The 16,344-nt window shown below is 40.2% G+C and overlaps 1 protein-coding gene across 4 annotated transcripts in view; it reads left to right on the top strand.

Moving 5' to 3' along the window:
• Nucleotides 1-16,344, top strand: part of LOC139996156 (caveolin-3) — a 162,539-nt gene that overhangs the window by 91,240 nt on the left and 54,955 nt on the right. Inside the window, exon 1 of one of the 4 annotated variants that reach the window (XM_072020320.1) lies at nt 13,126-13,273. The exons of the other annotated variants lie outside the window; for them this stretch is intronic. The gene's annotated coding sequence lies outside the window, so the exon portion shown is untranslated. Of the gene's footprint in view, nt 1-13,125; nt 13,274-16,344 lie in introns of those variants that run through there. 4 annotated transcript variants of the gene reach the window in all.

Raw genomic sequence — 16,344 nt, 5'->3', positions numbered from 1 at the left:
CATGATTATCGAGAAAGTATAACTGAATAGAAGAAACGATTAGAAGGACAGAAAACAATGAACATATTGGGATAAAAATAGTTTGACTAAATTTCGTTCGTCGGTCCTTTCAACGAGGAAACACAGATTCGTGTTTGCTCGCCGAGGGACCATAAAGTCGATTTCGACACGACTGAGAAATCAAGTTTATTGCGCAATTAAAGAGCGGGGAAGCCAGACGCTGTCTAATGTCACCTCAAACAAGGTTATCATCGGTGATAATCGTTGTCTGATGCGTCGCTGCCTACGCGTATATACAATACACACCTATTCGTTTTATCAGTCAGCAATCCAATGCTGATCGACGCTTTGTAATATTTATAAACTACACGTGCATTATCGCTGGTCCATCCTTTTCCTGCTCGTCCAAATGAATCTAATCGAAGTCGAATCTATGTTCGATCGTTGAGATGCAAATGATGTATCGTCCTTTGGTTTGTTGCGATTTTCGCTCGTAATCTTGGATTTATGATCACGAGACTATTACGTATATCAAATAACGACTGTTTGCGATTATTTCTGACCAAATCGTTATTCATTTATTTCGCAGCTTAAAATTAAATCTAAATTAATCTTAAAGAGTCTCGCTTTTATTTATCATCGGAGAAACACCATTCTATCTATACATCGACGCGCTTTCATTTAGATTTATTAGTGTATGCGAGAGGCAGAATCAGAAGCGATAAATTCATACGTCAGCTTCTAATAATAATAATTATTCTGACTTTAGTACAATGTAACAGATTTCTAGATATTTCTTCTTCCAAGCACAAATGAAAGAGACAGATAGAATAGAATTGTGAAGAACAACATTTTTCGATTGATAATCCAGAGCTTTATTTAATTATATCTAATCTCTGTTTTCACGTATTTCGAACGAGTCGCTTCGTTTTATTCTCCGTTTGTCCCATTTATTCCTCTTTTATGTCAATTTTAATAAGCGCAATAATTAATCATCCACCTGTAACTACAACAATAGATCGGAATATCAGTTTCTCGTCTACCGACCTTGACGTTGTTCTCGACAATTACTAATCAACTCTTCTGCAATTCCAGTCATACTTTATTTCTCGATCGCAGTTTACCAATGATCGTTGAAATCACCATCGAGTCGATCGGTGCAATCGGTCGAAAGCTTACGAAATTATCAGATCTCCGTTACGAAACACTTTTCTATCCAACGATAGTACATCATCTATATAGGGTGTTCTATGCAACTAGGCCAAACTTTAACTCCGAAACGTTAGAAGATTTTATCTCCTCAAATGAAAGAACTTTGGACCTTCTAAGATCAATTTTATCTTTTTAAATTGAACCATATATATATACTTGTATATTGTATTGCTATCTATAAAAATATTGAAATATGAAATATTAAGACACTGAGGTGGAAAAGTAATTAGTTAAATATAATTTTAATGATAGATATATAGTAAAATATATAACGATATAATTAAAGATAAATACTTTGTGGAAAATGCTGAAACGTATCGAAGGAAAAGTAAAGATGCTAGTCATGTGCAAGGATCAGTTTTGTTATGAGTCTTTCAGTTCTGCAAAATAAACGAAGTGGATATCAAGTTTAAAGTTACGACTTGGCCCAGTCGAGAGAAACACCCTGTACAATGGAATGGAACACGGTTTATCAGTGAGCCTGTTTGCCATGAGACGATTAGATCGCGCTTTCATGGTTCCCGTGTACATGTGCATACACAATCGGTGATGCAACGCGATCGGACGGTTACGATTTTCCCTTCTGGATCCGAAGATATAATGGATCGTCGCATAGTTTTGTACATTGTATGTAGGACACTCTGATATCGCGTTCCACGGGGACCACGGATGGTTTAATCGCCGATAAACGAGTCCCTCGACGAAACGGAATATCGAATGCCGTCGTTCGCTAACGGTGATTAAAGGCTCGAGCAATTTCCATAACAGAAAACACCGAGGATGAAACAGACGACCGGCATTCGCAACAACGTGCCATTACGCGACCGATCGACCGGTTATCAATTCGTTGATTCATACGTAATGAGTGAATCAAGCACAATCGACTGGCTTCGTCGACTTATTGCGATTTAGTTGGCCTTGGCGCTTGTGAGCACTGTTCTTCGACAACTGAATCGTTTACGTGGCTGAATAGAGCAAGGTATGGATATTGAAATGATGGTAGGAGCAAGTTGAGATACGCATAAGCGTAACAGTTGCCAGACTATGACGAGATTCGTTAAATTTTCTAGAGTTTTTTCGTTGCAACTTCTTTTTGGTATATGGAACTGCCGTCCTTGAGCTACGGCGATTTTCTAATTATATTATTGCTTCATTATAGTATAATATTTGCACCAATATCCACTAGAGTAAGGTAACAGGTTGGAAAAGTTATAAGCAGAGGAGTTCAACGAATGTTTTAAAAAATATAAGCTAAAATATAGCGGTACTGGGATGGACGGTTGTATTCTTAAGGTGGAGTTTTCTACAAGCGTTAGCCGAACGTGGCAATAAAAAATTGTTTAGAAATATTCGTCTGCTTCTTTAACATATCTAATATTTATATTTTTAACATATAATTTCATATTGATTAGAAATCTTTGCGTCCAATTGAAAGCGTCCAGATATGTACAAACGTATAACATATGTCTATCGAAATATATAGGAAATCTCACCTTTATCTCTTATCGCAACGCTAACTCAAACACGATTTAAAAGTTAAAAGCTTCACTCGACGTAAATCGATTTAATACATAACGTCATGAAAATAATCGTCAGATTGTCTTAAATCGAAGCCACGAAAACGATTGCTTTTTTACTAAAAGGGTCGACCTTATTTTATTCGCTCGTTTGTATTTACTGTCTATTGTTCTCGTTTAACGATCGTTCCCTCGAAATAAAGCACCAAGCGGGAGCGCATATTGTTAAATATCGGTCGCGGTGAAAGCAGCCGAATATCGGAATCTACGGTTTATTGCGACGAGTAAACAACGTTTTTCTCTCGTCGATTCTACGAGTTGTCGTCAACGCTTGCGTCACCGTAACACAACTCCTTGGACTTTGTCTGAAAATACATTCAAACTGCGTGTCGTTTGTCGTTCGCTCTTGCGAACGGAAGAATTCGCGAGGCTTGCGTTTTAGACTCGTTTAATGTTCACCCGGACGTCACGACAAAATTTTGCTCCGCAAGGCTTCTGCGGATAGTCGATTTTTCTCGTAAGTCCAAAGTTCGAATGATATTTGAAACTATCGTATTTTATTTAGAGAGGGATCGTTTTGCTGACCGAGTTAACTTTGGACGATTTATATTTTCCTAAATCAGCACACCTGTGACTTCCAATAACATACTAGATATTTTATTGTTTATTTACTAATAATACAATATCAAAATAGTAAATACGTAGTAGGCGAAACGAAACGTTGGATAAAAAATCTTGACGCAGAATAACGTAGTATGATAGAAGACAATAAATAAAACTTTCATGCGCAAGTGAAAAATAAAACTGAAACAGGTAGCCTGATTTGATAATTGCTGTCCATCGAATTAAGATCGCAATACAAAAAACTCACGTTTCTAATTGCCACGCTACATCATAAATAGCAAATCTCCGGTTAGCCAAATCGTTATTACACGCGAACTTTTAGAATTTTCCTCTTCCGAACCACGTTTCTTCAAACTACATGCGACTACCTATTTTATCTAGAAACAACGAGTTGAAATAAAAAGGGCACCGTTTTAATTTAATCCAACGATCGCGTTTGTCTTCGAGAGCGGTTGCATCGCTCGCGCTGCGCTGCTTGAAAACGAAGCAAAAGCGCCAAAGCGCGAGTATCGTCGATCTTCGCGACGATTGATTCGTGAGATCGTGCGCTGCGACACGTGGTAGGCCTTGCGATCTATCCCGTTTCGTTACATAATTACGCGATCACGGTGAAACGTATCGGTTTTCAACGTGACGGCCGTGTTTCTCGCCTCCTTCTCGCTATCGAGCGTAATTGTTATCTTCGGTGTGCCGGCTGGCCTATTTTCCTGAAGGCCGTTCCGTCGATTCGAAACTTATTGGCTGCGTTCGTGGACACGCGACGGTAGGATGGATCTTCCCAGCTATTACGTAACAATCATGCGAACCTTAGTGTGTACGCCTAGAAACTGACTTGATCAACGGTTATAAAAACGCGGCAGAGGCCGTGAACGCGTTGTCCCTGCGAAAATTAAACGGAATGCTCGTTCGACGCGATCTCCTTCAACACGATTTTATGTAAATTGGACGATACTGGGAGCCACGTGTTGCGACCTTTGTTAGAGTCTTATACACCAACGCAGTATTTTAAATAAAATGGAAACATAAACGCAAATAATATATAACAATTTCACATAGATTAATTAATGCTAAAGGATAAGGCGACGGTCGACTTTCTAGGCGAGGCGTAGCTACGATTTTTCCGCGGCTAGTAGCCTCGTTTCGCCGATTCGAAACCGTTACAGGGGGACACGGGCGCGCGAGAACCAAGCCGAACCGATGCGCGCCGGAACTTTCACGTGACATACTAAAACCGCGAAATGCAAACCCATCGCGCCGCGCCGCGCTGCAGGTAATTGAATCCGACGCGAACGATTTACGAGCAAAATAAACCGAAGACCACGTTCCAGTTACCACGATCGATCGACTCCTCTTGTGGCCCCGGCCCCGGCTCCGGACCGAATCGTTCCTTTTGTCGACGTAAAAATCGATGCTGCGTGATCGATGACGGCTTCGAGCATAATTAAGTGCTGTACCGTATGGTAGAAGGCGATAACGACTCGATAATTTCCTCCTATCCATTCCACACCGTCGGAAGAATAATATTGTTCTTCTTAGTTAAAATTCTCTATCTATCATTTGGAAAAATAAAGAGAACCGAAGTTTTGTCGTTTTCTTCGTGTCATCTTCGTCTTTCTTCATTTAGTCGTTATCTCGTAACAGATTGTACAATATAGCTGTGCTTAAAGCACAGAGAAAACAGGGGAACTGTAGATATTTCAACATAATCAGGAAGAATAATAAGAAGAATAATAATTCGGAGTTTGGATTTGCTACTAACAATTTTTGTAGATTTTGAGATTAATCGATAGGAAATGGTAGCCGATAAAAATACGATAATTGAAATAATTAATTCTTATGTGGATACAATTTAAATTTTTGCGAAGAAGGAAGAATTTTAACGAAGAACGAATAAAGTAGAGTATATATCAGTTTCAATAAAATTAATTTTATTCTTTTTGCATCATCTCTTACAAATAAGTGCTATGATTTCTATCGCTCGTATTAGACATATTTTATTAATCCTTCCAGGTCCTTGCCGGTCCGGGTATTGCATTTTATTCCATTTCTTACATAGAATCGATTATTTTATGCTAAATCTTGAATTTGAATTTAAATTTCTCAGATACTCTTACTCTTACTTACACTTACTCTAATCCCGAAAAATAAAAATCTCCGTCGATTATCGATTCTATCTCGTTCTTTCATACCCACACACCTCTCTCCACAGTTAACAATTATCAACATCCTCTTCGGCTATGACGAATTTACATCGTCGAACTGGCCGATTGCGTAAATCTCGGCGTCAGGACGCATATGTATTTTCCGTAGGCAAAGCGCCTCGTCATAAGACTATCGAACGCGGCGATTCAGGTCGTGCAAGCATCTTGAGGTAGGTTCTGGTTTCTCTGTCGGTGTTTCCTGCCTGAGGAACTGAGGAGCAAGCAACCGGCGACAGAAGGAGGGGACAGTGAATAGGAGGTGGCACGTGAAGGTATATGCTCGAAGAATCGAAGGTGGGAATCTCCAGCTAGCGATGGGATCAATTCCGATGGTTCTGTGTATCGAGATTGACTCTTTGTTGATCGTTATCGTGGAATGGACTTGAGACAGCTGATTTTAGACATCGGTAATGGTGCTGTTCTGGAATACAATTAGCGACGATTCGTGGCATAGACGAGAGTTTCTCGATGCCTTAGGTCTATGGATAGCTCGAAGGTTTGATGGCTATTTTGTGTTGTTCGTTTCAGCTGGATCGTTAACTCTATACTGGCCACAAGACGATACCGGTGATTTGATCTTAAAGCTAAGATACTGCGATTCGTATGAGATAAGGATGCGAAGTTCGCTTTCGACTTGATCGAGGAGATTCGCGAGAAAATCGCTGCCATCGCTGACCAAACGAGAAGGGAGCCACGCGTCATCGTTGTTGCACTTTCTTCTCCGGACGTGCATGCCGGTGCAGCCTGCGTGCACTTCACCTTTCTCTTTCTCTTAGCCGTCGCGGCCGATCGTTTCCGACACACGTAGCTTCGAGTCCGTCCGAAAGGGTCCGTAGGGTTTCGAAATCCACGGAACAGCTACGAACGTTTACCTTGTTTTTAAATCGAACCGATTATTTGAGCAATATCCATATATCGACTTTTAACATCGCAGGATTAATTATGAGGAATAATTACATACAAATTTGAAGGGAGCGAACGATGCGGAAGAAGAACTAGCGCGAGGGAAACAACAAGGCCAAGGTCTTAGATGACTAAGGACTCGTGTAAAAATTATTTAGAAGGACGATATATACAATGGATAGTTACAATCTTGTCGTATCTAGCCGCGATAAACTGATATTTAACGATACCCTTATATCTCCATGACGTATAATTGTTGATTTTTCTCTTTAATCTTCTATTTTAACCTGTATCATTGAGCAACTATCAGCAAGTGTCACGCGCCTTCATTTCGTAATTGACAAGCTTTCTATCTTCAGATTCTTTAATTTCTAAATTATTTCTAAATTATTAGTTGGATAATAACTTTTTATTTTAAACGCTACTTTACTTTAATTAAAATTAGATAATAATTTTTCTAACGTCAATGCAAGTAGTGACATATCTGTATATTACGATCGTATTTTTAATAGTAAAATTCATGCGATTAAACGTTTCGACGAACAAGAGAAACGCGGTAGAAACTTAGAAGGCAAGGTCGATGGATCGCAGATCCGATCGCCAAGGCGGCGGAGGAAGGGAAACAGGCGTCGACTTTCCAGCGATTTTCACTGGTCTTGTTCTTGAAACGAACAATGAACGGCCACAGGGCGATTAGGCGCGGCCTCGTTAGGGAGACGCGTTAATTTCCCGTGGTGAATAGGGGGCAGGCCGGAGGGACCGAGACAGCAACGTGGGAGACGCGGTTTCTTTTTCCATTCCGCTTGTATCGCGGCCGATGGAAAGCTGAAAGTTTCACGAAAGTGCATCGCGTGCCGTTTGTTACGCGTTTCAAGGGGAAGTAGAGGGGACACTGAACGCTTCTGTCCTCGGAACTCTTTCCAGCTGAAATTCGTAGGCCTCTGCATCGATTTTTCACCCAGAATCAGAACAATCATCCTTCTATTTGACGAATTTCTCTCTACTCTATGATTCGTACTATCTTTCGAATTTCATCCGCGGCCAAATGGAAGGAGCACCTTTCTCCCTTGGTGTTTCTTTATTCGTCGTACGACACCGTTTCTAATCGGCGCGGTGTTTCGCTGGCGACCAGCCAACGGATCGTCGGACGTTCACCAACTGGTCCTGATTCGACGGACCGCGTCGGATATCCGACGGCTTCTCACTTTGACTATCTCCTCCGGCGCGATTACCCAAGTGGTTATACGTTCGCTGCACTTTCATCGCTTACCGGCGTCGGTTACCCGAGAATTACTCGCCAAGTTACTGCAAGTTGTAGACCGTGAGCGTCGCGTAACTCGTACAAACGAGTGAAAGAGCTTTTACAACGGGGCAGACCGGTCGATCCGAGTCCTTTTCTAGAGATTCGAGTCGCCGCGACACGTTTCGCTTTAAGGGACAAATTACGAGGGAACGCTGTCTGTCGTTACTGTTTTAATTTGGTTTCAATTTGATCGAGCACATTGCAATGTCTCGATATCCACGTGAAATTAACCGGAGTTACACGTTCCTCTTTCTCTCATCAGCCGAATCGATGCTCTTTCTATTTCTACATATTGTTGTTTACGTACGGTACAGACTTACTTAAATGATCTATTAAAAGAAAATAAATACTCTGTGAAATTATATATCGAGTTTATCTATATATATATGTATGTATTATAATACACCCTTCGATTTGACTTTTACAGTCTAGAAAGTTTTATTAACAAATGTACTAGGCTTCGAGCGAACGATGCCCACGTTGCTGTCTTTCTCCCTTCACGTAGAGTCACAAAGATTTTTGAAAATTCCCATCTTCATTAACTTTAAATCATACAATTCAATGTTCCGAAAATTCTTCGTTTGCTATCCTTTGTCATCGTCCTCAACTTCGCCGTGAATCCTAATCACCTAATAACCGAAATGGAATCTAATTTTGGAAATCGTTACGCGATAATGGCGTTTTTTCCGTAGCAGAAAGCAACCACGATGTGATCTGAGAGATTAGAAATCTTCACGGGGAGAGAAACGAAATGATAAACCGGCTTCCCGTCACGAAAGTAGCGATTCGCATCTCCCTTCTCCCCCTGTGTCGTAGATGCAAGAGAGCGGCAGTGTTGGAGAGTCGAAAGCGCAATTTTCCTTGGCCGTGGCAGAGCGGTCGGCACCGATGATTTTCTCCTCACAGCGGAGATTGTCTCACAGCGATTACCTAAATGATTATACGTATCCGCTGCGCACTTTCATCGCGCCACTAATTCGCCTCGAGTATTACCCGAGCGGCGGTTATACTCGTAGGCGCGGAACGAGAGTTACCATCGCATCGCGGAGAAAGTCTTTTTTCCATTTCTCCGGTGAACGATTTTTGCACGACTTGTCCTCCTTCGATGAATCGTGGTAATTATCTTGCCCCTGGAACGACAGATCCTACGATGAATCGTTGTTAATGTCCGGTTAGTCGATTCGCGTTAGAACGGACCAACCACCTGAACCAAGGATCAAGAATACCATTAGAATTTTGACGAAAATTGTCATCGAAGAAAGATCAATGTTTTGTTAAGTGGAAGCCTGTAATCGCTAAATCTTGAAATTTTCCAACAAGTTAGACAATTATAAAATATTAAACTTTAAGTATTCCAATTATTAATAACTATTATACATGGTTACAATTTTGTTAATTATCGGCAATGATTATCGATGACGATAAATTAAGTGTTAACGAAATCATATGACACACATGATATATCGGTAAACAGTTTTTACAAGCGAGAAGATTCTAGAGATCCGCTAAGATTCGTGCTGTAAACAGGGTCCAAGGTAATAAAATCACAGATGCTGTTATGGTCGTCTTGGAATAGAGTTCTAGGTGATACCAATCGATCAATCGATTACTAGAAGCTCGCTTTCACGACTAATTAGTCGAAAAGTGTATCGAATGAGAGCAACAAGGAGTTGAGTGGAAATTCAAGGAGATAATTGGATAGATATAACGTTCTGTAAAAGATGAAATTCGCAAAGTAATAAAATAAAAATAAATGTTAGAAAAATGCATTTCTATTAATAATGATCTATAAAGCAGAAGAGTTTCTTATAATCCCGCAAAAAGTTCGATTTTAAAAGTGTTTGTACGATGTTACACTTGACAAAATGCCTATATCGCTTTTCTGAACATCACAAGGACGATGTACATTTTCGTTTGTGACCGTGAACGCGATTATTGTTCCAAATACGATAAATCGATCCGCTCGATAAGAAAGGGGGAAAAAAAAAAGGGAAAGAAGCAAACTGACGAGGTATCAGAAACGTCGCTCGATAATCGATCACCGGGAGAGACGTTTTCACTGCAACGACCCACTTTTGGTCCGTTCTATCGGCGCATGCACCAGCGCGGCACAACACTTCCCCGGAGAGAAAGTTTTGATCTCGAACGTGAAACCGCCGCGCGGGATTTTCACGTCATATCCGATCGCGCTTGTGCGCCCGCGCGCAAGAAGAATGTGAAAAGCATCGCGTACTCCGCGGAGAAAGTGGAGTAAACCGGGTCCCTGAGAGAGCCTCTCCTCTTCCAGCAGAGGAGAGAGAGCGAGACTCTCGTCGCGTCGCGTCGCGTCGGTCCATCGATGAGACCGTAATTCCAGTTCCATTATTCGACTTCCATTAAACGGAATCTGATGGATCTCGATTGTTCGATCGTTTCTGCGAACGATTTAGTTTCCTCGAGTTCTTGTTACTTCCAGTTACGTCGTTACAACGTTCAGTCGGAGGAAAGAGAGTTCGATACGGCGATTATTTCCATCACTTTTCTAAACTGATTGTTTGCTACGTTGAAATCGAGCGTGGACAACTATAAAGTTTTATCAATAATATTTGAGAATATTTAGAAATTTATTAACACTAAATGACAATGTAATCAAAGAGTGTAGATTAAAACAAGCTCGAGCATTTTTCATTTCAAATGAAAAGTATCTTACGATTTAAAAGATTAGGGAAAGAAGTCTTGATAAAGCAAGGTTTGAAGAGGCGTTTTATCTTGGAAATGTTTATACGAACTACAGAAAACAGAGAGGAAAAGACAATACCAATCGAAGAGTCAATTTTAATCTTGAGTCGATATATACGGAGATCCTAATCGTTACACATTTACGACTCTATATATAATTCAAACGATCTGTTTTAAAATGTTATCGATCTTCTTTGCATTTCTATATATAGACCTGAGATCAGCTAACAGTTAAATGGTCAATGCTTTCGCTAAAGAACATTTGCTACATATTATAGAGGTATACATATGATTAACATTATGTATTCGACGATTTACGAAGGATTCAGGAGAAAACTGATACAGGTGACAAAATCGCAGGAAATTTGGTAAAATTAGATAGAAAGTATCTGAATATTTCTAGTAAGTCTCTGTTTAAAGGTCGACCCGATTAATTGACTAATTTCAATCAATTTCAATTTTAATTATTCCTAAATATCAAAGAAATGCTATCGAGTCAGCATCCAAACATCAACCCCTAAACTCAAGACACTTGGACATCGTCATATGTATCGTACTTTTCTTTTTCCCAGCTCAATTTCTATATCGCGAACGATCTCGATCGAACGGACGAGTATAACACGTGTAAATAGAAGGCACGTGTAGGGAACGATGGCAATGAACTCTGATTTCGAAATCCTGATCGACGACGCGTAATTCACGTACGTCGTCGCGTGTAACGCCGCGCCGGATGATGCGTACGGCCGAGCCGTGGCATTTCGAGAGAGTTGGCCGTGGGACACTCTCGAAAAACTTTCGAAGACGTTGAACCCTATTACACGAGTGGTTTTCAACCCGGCTGTGTGCCGAATTCAAGTTCAGGGCCAGCCGCGGCGTTCGCCCGTTCCCTCTGAACTTTCCGTTCATTGATTTTCCGATCGTCGATGCTTCATTGCTACCTTCTTGTTACGCGACCGGTTCCAGGGTCTTCGATCGAACACGTAGGATTTCAAACAGAGTTTCGTTAGATCGACGCTTTCGATATACTTTTTTTTTTTCTCTTTAATTTAACGTATTTTTATATAGACAACAAAAATGCTGACCTGACCATATACGATGAAACTTTCTATTTGTGTAACTAAACACGATGTCTTCGAGCACCGGAACTATTTTGTATCACTTCGAAAGGTTTGAAAGAAATAACATTTCTGTTACACCATTCACGGCCAGGTTTTAAACACGTCGATGTAAGTTCATGAATATTATTGTAATATAATTAAACTACAATGTACTGTAATCGTTTCTTGGTTTTGAGATATTTGTATCCTACTTAAAGCGTATTTTTAACGATTTATCGGAAACAAAATACACGCGGACGAAGCTTCAGAAAATGTCGAAACTTCGGTACCACGATCCTTCGTCGTTTCACGCACCATGCGTTTTCCCTTCTCGATCGATCTCATCCTATCGACGAAAACCATATACGGATCGCACAAGGTGCACCAACTACGGCTAACGAACTCGCCTAGGTTTCACACCGGGTATTGTCCCCCGAATCGGTACATCTTGCTACCTCGCCGAGTACATAAAAGGCGTACACCGATCTTGGGAACCGTATCGTCGCTCCAGCTGGACAGTATCTGGCTCACCCACGCGATTTCTTTCTTTCCCTGAAAATTCCTCTGTATCTTCCATCTACTCTATACAACGTACATCTACGTAGTACAAGGGCACATTTTCTTCGCGAAACAAAGGATCGTATTTCTGAATTATGTCGGTGATCAATGAATGGTATGAAACCTGGTTGGTAACATGAAGCAATTCACGAGTTTTAGAAAGTATTGCTTATAAACGACTAACTAGAACGGGTAACGATCCTTTATTGTAATAATTATTTCCTTATTTAATTCATATTCGAGGGAGGCACGTCTATATTTCAGATTGAACTCTTAAAAAATACCGTTAATGAGAAAAGAAAAGAGAAGAAAAGGATATCAGCGGCCACTTATACTAAACAAATGGTTGCTATGCCATTCTTTCATTTATATTACGATCTATGTATAAAGATCGTTTATTTTCGCTACGTTGAATAATTTTTGCTCTCACATACTACATACACGCACTCGTTTCTCATAATAATCCATTGGCAAGAAAGAAAAAGTAGAAGAGGTAGATAACGTAAGGAATTAAATACAATAAATTAAAAAGTTAAAGATCCAAAATGTATACGAGTTTCGTACGAGTTTCCTAAATAAAATTCGCAAAGTTATATATATATATATATAGATAGAATGTTGAGGATCGCGAGGTGCGAGTAGAAGGGAGGGGAAAGGACGAAGGATATGCCGGTGAAAGAGAAGTGGCACGACGGTGTATCGGGGTCAAGTGGCACGATAGTAGGCAGCGACGAGACCTACTTTGGCCTGAAACTAGACTGCCGCGCGAAAACACCATCGAACCGGGCTATAATGTTGTGCTCCAGCGTCAAACCGGGGGCCTTTCTAATCGTGGCCTGTATTTCGAGCCTCGTTGGATATTATCCTCGTTACCCGGCTGAGCGCTGAGCGTTACGTGTCGCCACGGCATCGTTGCCCAACAAATTTCGATCGTCCAAACAGGGCATCGAATACTTTTGTAACGCTGACGCGTAACATGAACTGTCTCGAACCTTTCATGACCCTCGATTTCAGTCATTGGACGTTACTCTCGAGGGAAAGCGGGAAGAAAGCAAGCGGATCGACGAGAGCGTGACGAAGATTCGGGTTTGCCGTGATGTAACGAAGGGAAGCGACTTTCTTACTTTTCAACTGGTGACGGTAGGTTGCATAGAGGTTTGTTACAGTAGCTTGTTGCTACAGAAGTTGCCGTTGATCTATCAAATGCATGGAAAATCTGTCTATAAATATCTTTAAATAGATTCATCGTATTGCTGTATATGTAAACTCATTGTATATGTAAGTTTTTCCATAAAGAGTAGTCGTTACACGATGCATTAAATCTATGCACAAAATAGTTCCTGATTATTCAAAGTTTTGAAGGATATTTAACATACTCTAGGTTTAATTGCCAATTCAATTCATTGCTAACATTATCTGAGAAAATGTTCAAAGAACAATTACGAGAATCCCAATAAAACGAAGCTCGAATACGCGATCTCGATTAGTTTTCCAGTCAATTGCTCGGAAATCTTGATCTGTTCGATCGTTGGTCTTGGTCGTGACAGGCAACGAGGCCACGATGAGTGTTCCACGATGCTTTCTAACGGAGCGTAACGAGCAGAGCAACTAGTTGCCTGGGATTTTGCGATCGATGCAATCATCGTCGGTGAATCGATCGTAACGTTCGATCAAACTTTTGATGACCGACTAATTGAACGAGCTACGCGTGTGATTGCATCGATAAGGGAGCCTCTTGGAGTTTTAATTCGATTTAACCTGTTGCTGTATCGAAAATGTTTTGAATTATGTGCTTCTTACCAATTCAAGATTTTATCAGAGTATTTTTTATCGCAATAAATAGAACCTTAAACGATCTTTCGGTGAAGTATAATTACTAGAGAGATTTTACGATTAATATTTCAAGAGGGAGAAATATTGCGTAACAGAAGTCTCGTGTCGAACAGAAATCGAGGTTTCGATCGATCACTTTCTTTTAATTTATCGAGACACTCGAAAAGTCTCCAAAATTGACGTCCGACGATGGAGCGATATATCGATACGCAGCGTATCTATCCGACTTTTTAAAAAATCCTTCTCTTCCGAGGAAAAGAAATACATTAACTAGAAGTTATACGAATATGCTACAATTGTACGAATTAAAAATTGATAAACTGTCAGCATGTATTTGGCAACGGGCGTTATTACATACGCCCGAGTATTTTTATTATTCAAAGTATATAATGGCAAAATAATAATAAATTGGTGATGTAAGACAACATTCTTCTCCAATGGACCGTTTATCTTATTGGTGGTCACGGGTGACCATCGTGGCGCCTTGGTAACAGTTGATAGCGAGATATTGTAACAAGGCTTCGTTTATTTCAACAAACCATTCGCATTCGTTATTTCGTCGTAAGCAAAACGTACAGAATACATTGTTGAAACGCGTAGAAGATATTAGTGAACGGTATTTTCTCGTTCTATATATAATAGTAAGGTATGTGCACACTTTTAACTTCAATTATACGATTATAAAGCAGCAAGTACGATTATTTTCTAAAGCGTGTTTATAACAATATTCGTGGATTACCTCTCAAAGATATGGATGCAAACACAGTGCATCGTTAGACGCAACATTTGTTCTCTCTCTTTTTTTTTTATCGATGTTCTAATAAAAATGTTTGATCGTTCAATGAGACACTTTTTATTTCAAAGTATCTTTTATTTATCGGTTATATTCAAAATGCCCCAACTGTCAATTTTCATACAATTTTTACAATTGTAAAAAGTTCAAGCGCTCCGGTCACCAATGACCACCGTGGCGTCACAGGAGACAACTGTGGCCGGTCATATATGACCAAAGTGACAGTCAAAGTGTTAATGGATATCTTATGATAAACGAACGGTAAATTGATTGTTACGTTTATAAGTAACATTGCGAAGATATCATTATGGAACGATATTGCTAAACCAAATTCGCAAGATGCGACGTTTCATTCAGCCTCTGAAGATTAAGGGATATTTTATCACGTTGAATTAAGACAGACATCCCGTAGACCAGCTGCCGTCCAAAATTGTCTCTCGGGAGAGAAACGCCATCCTCGCCATTATTTTAGCTGAGATTGTTCAGATCACGCACTTCTCGAATGATTCTATCATAATTATTCTCATGGAAATCAAAGTACGTTAACGATCTCGTACTTCGAACCCATTATCGCGCTATTGTCAGCGTATGCAACATCTAATCTCGATCGATAGATGCTATCCAGCGTGAAAAAATAACATTTTTCAAGATCCACTCGAAAGTGGAATCTTTATATCGGTCCCCGCTTATTCGTCTTTATTCCTTCCTTGTGGTTTTTTCTTCTTGTCTTCTTTATTTTATACCAATTCGTAAACTTGTCGCATTCCGTTCCACTTATCACCTAATCTACGCTCCGTTACATAATGGCCGTTTCGTAATATCGTAATCGAGATACAACACGAAAAAATTCGGTTGGCAAACAACACGTTCGCCAGCAACAGGAACGTGCTCGAATCGTCTCGCGACATGAAATCAGAAATAATTCTAAGTTAGCATCGAATGACTGAAAGTTGGATATTTGTCAACGCGAGATTCACGTGTTTTTCCTGCAGCGTGACCTTCTTTTTCGTAGTTTTCTTGTTTGAGATGAATCCACAAAAGGAAATTCGAGTAGCGATCAACCATCGCCGATGTCTTGTAATTTTAGGAAAGAAGAACGAAGCTCGCGACATAAACCGCAAGATTTCCAGGTCGTGATCATCCCACTTCCACCTTTAAAGTGACTAATATCGAATTCTTCTGACTATTCGAACGACAAAGTGGATCAGTCGCGTCGTCGTTTCTTCGTCACTTCGATGTATCGCCTCCTTTGTTTCTATTTCGGGACCAATTTTGGGGTTTACCGGTAGCTCCGTTTTCCAAATATCGACGCGCATATAGTGCAATGTACGAAAAGGAAAATTTAGAATGTAACTTAGGTGGGGAAGCGTCGAATCATGGAAAAACAATTGGGCACGTGTTAAACTCAAAAGTTCCAATGAACAACATAACACGATAGACAAAGATAGGCGATACAGCTGTGAACGAAGGTATTTGAACAGAATTTTCGTATTTTCTTTATCGCCGTTGTAGAATAAATTAAAGAAACTTTCTCCATCTCGAAATATCCTGCAATTTCTTGCGTTATTTCCACGTTGGTAAATAT

The sequence above is a fragment of the Bombus fervidus genome, chromosome 17 (genome assembly GCF_041682495.2).
Source record: "Bombus fervidus isolate BK054 chromosome 17, iyBomFerv1, whole genome shotgun sequence".
NCBI lineage: Eukaryota > Metazoa > Arthropoda > Insecta > Hymenoptera > Apidae > Bombus > Bombus fervidus.
This window is presented reverse-complemented; position numbering and strand designations above follow the sequence as displayed.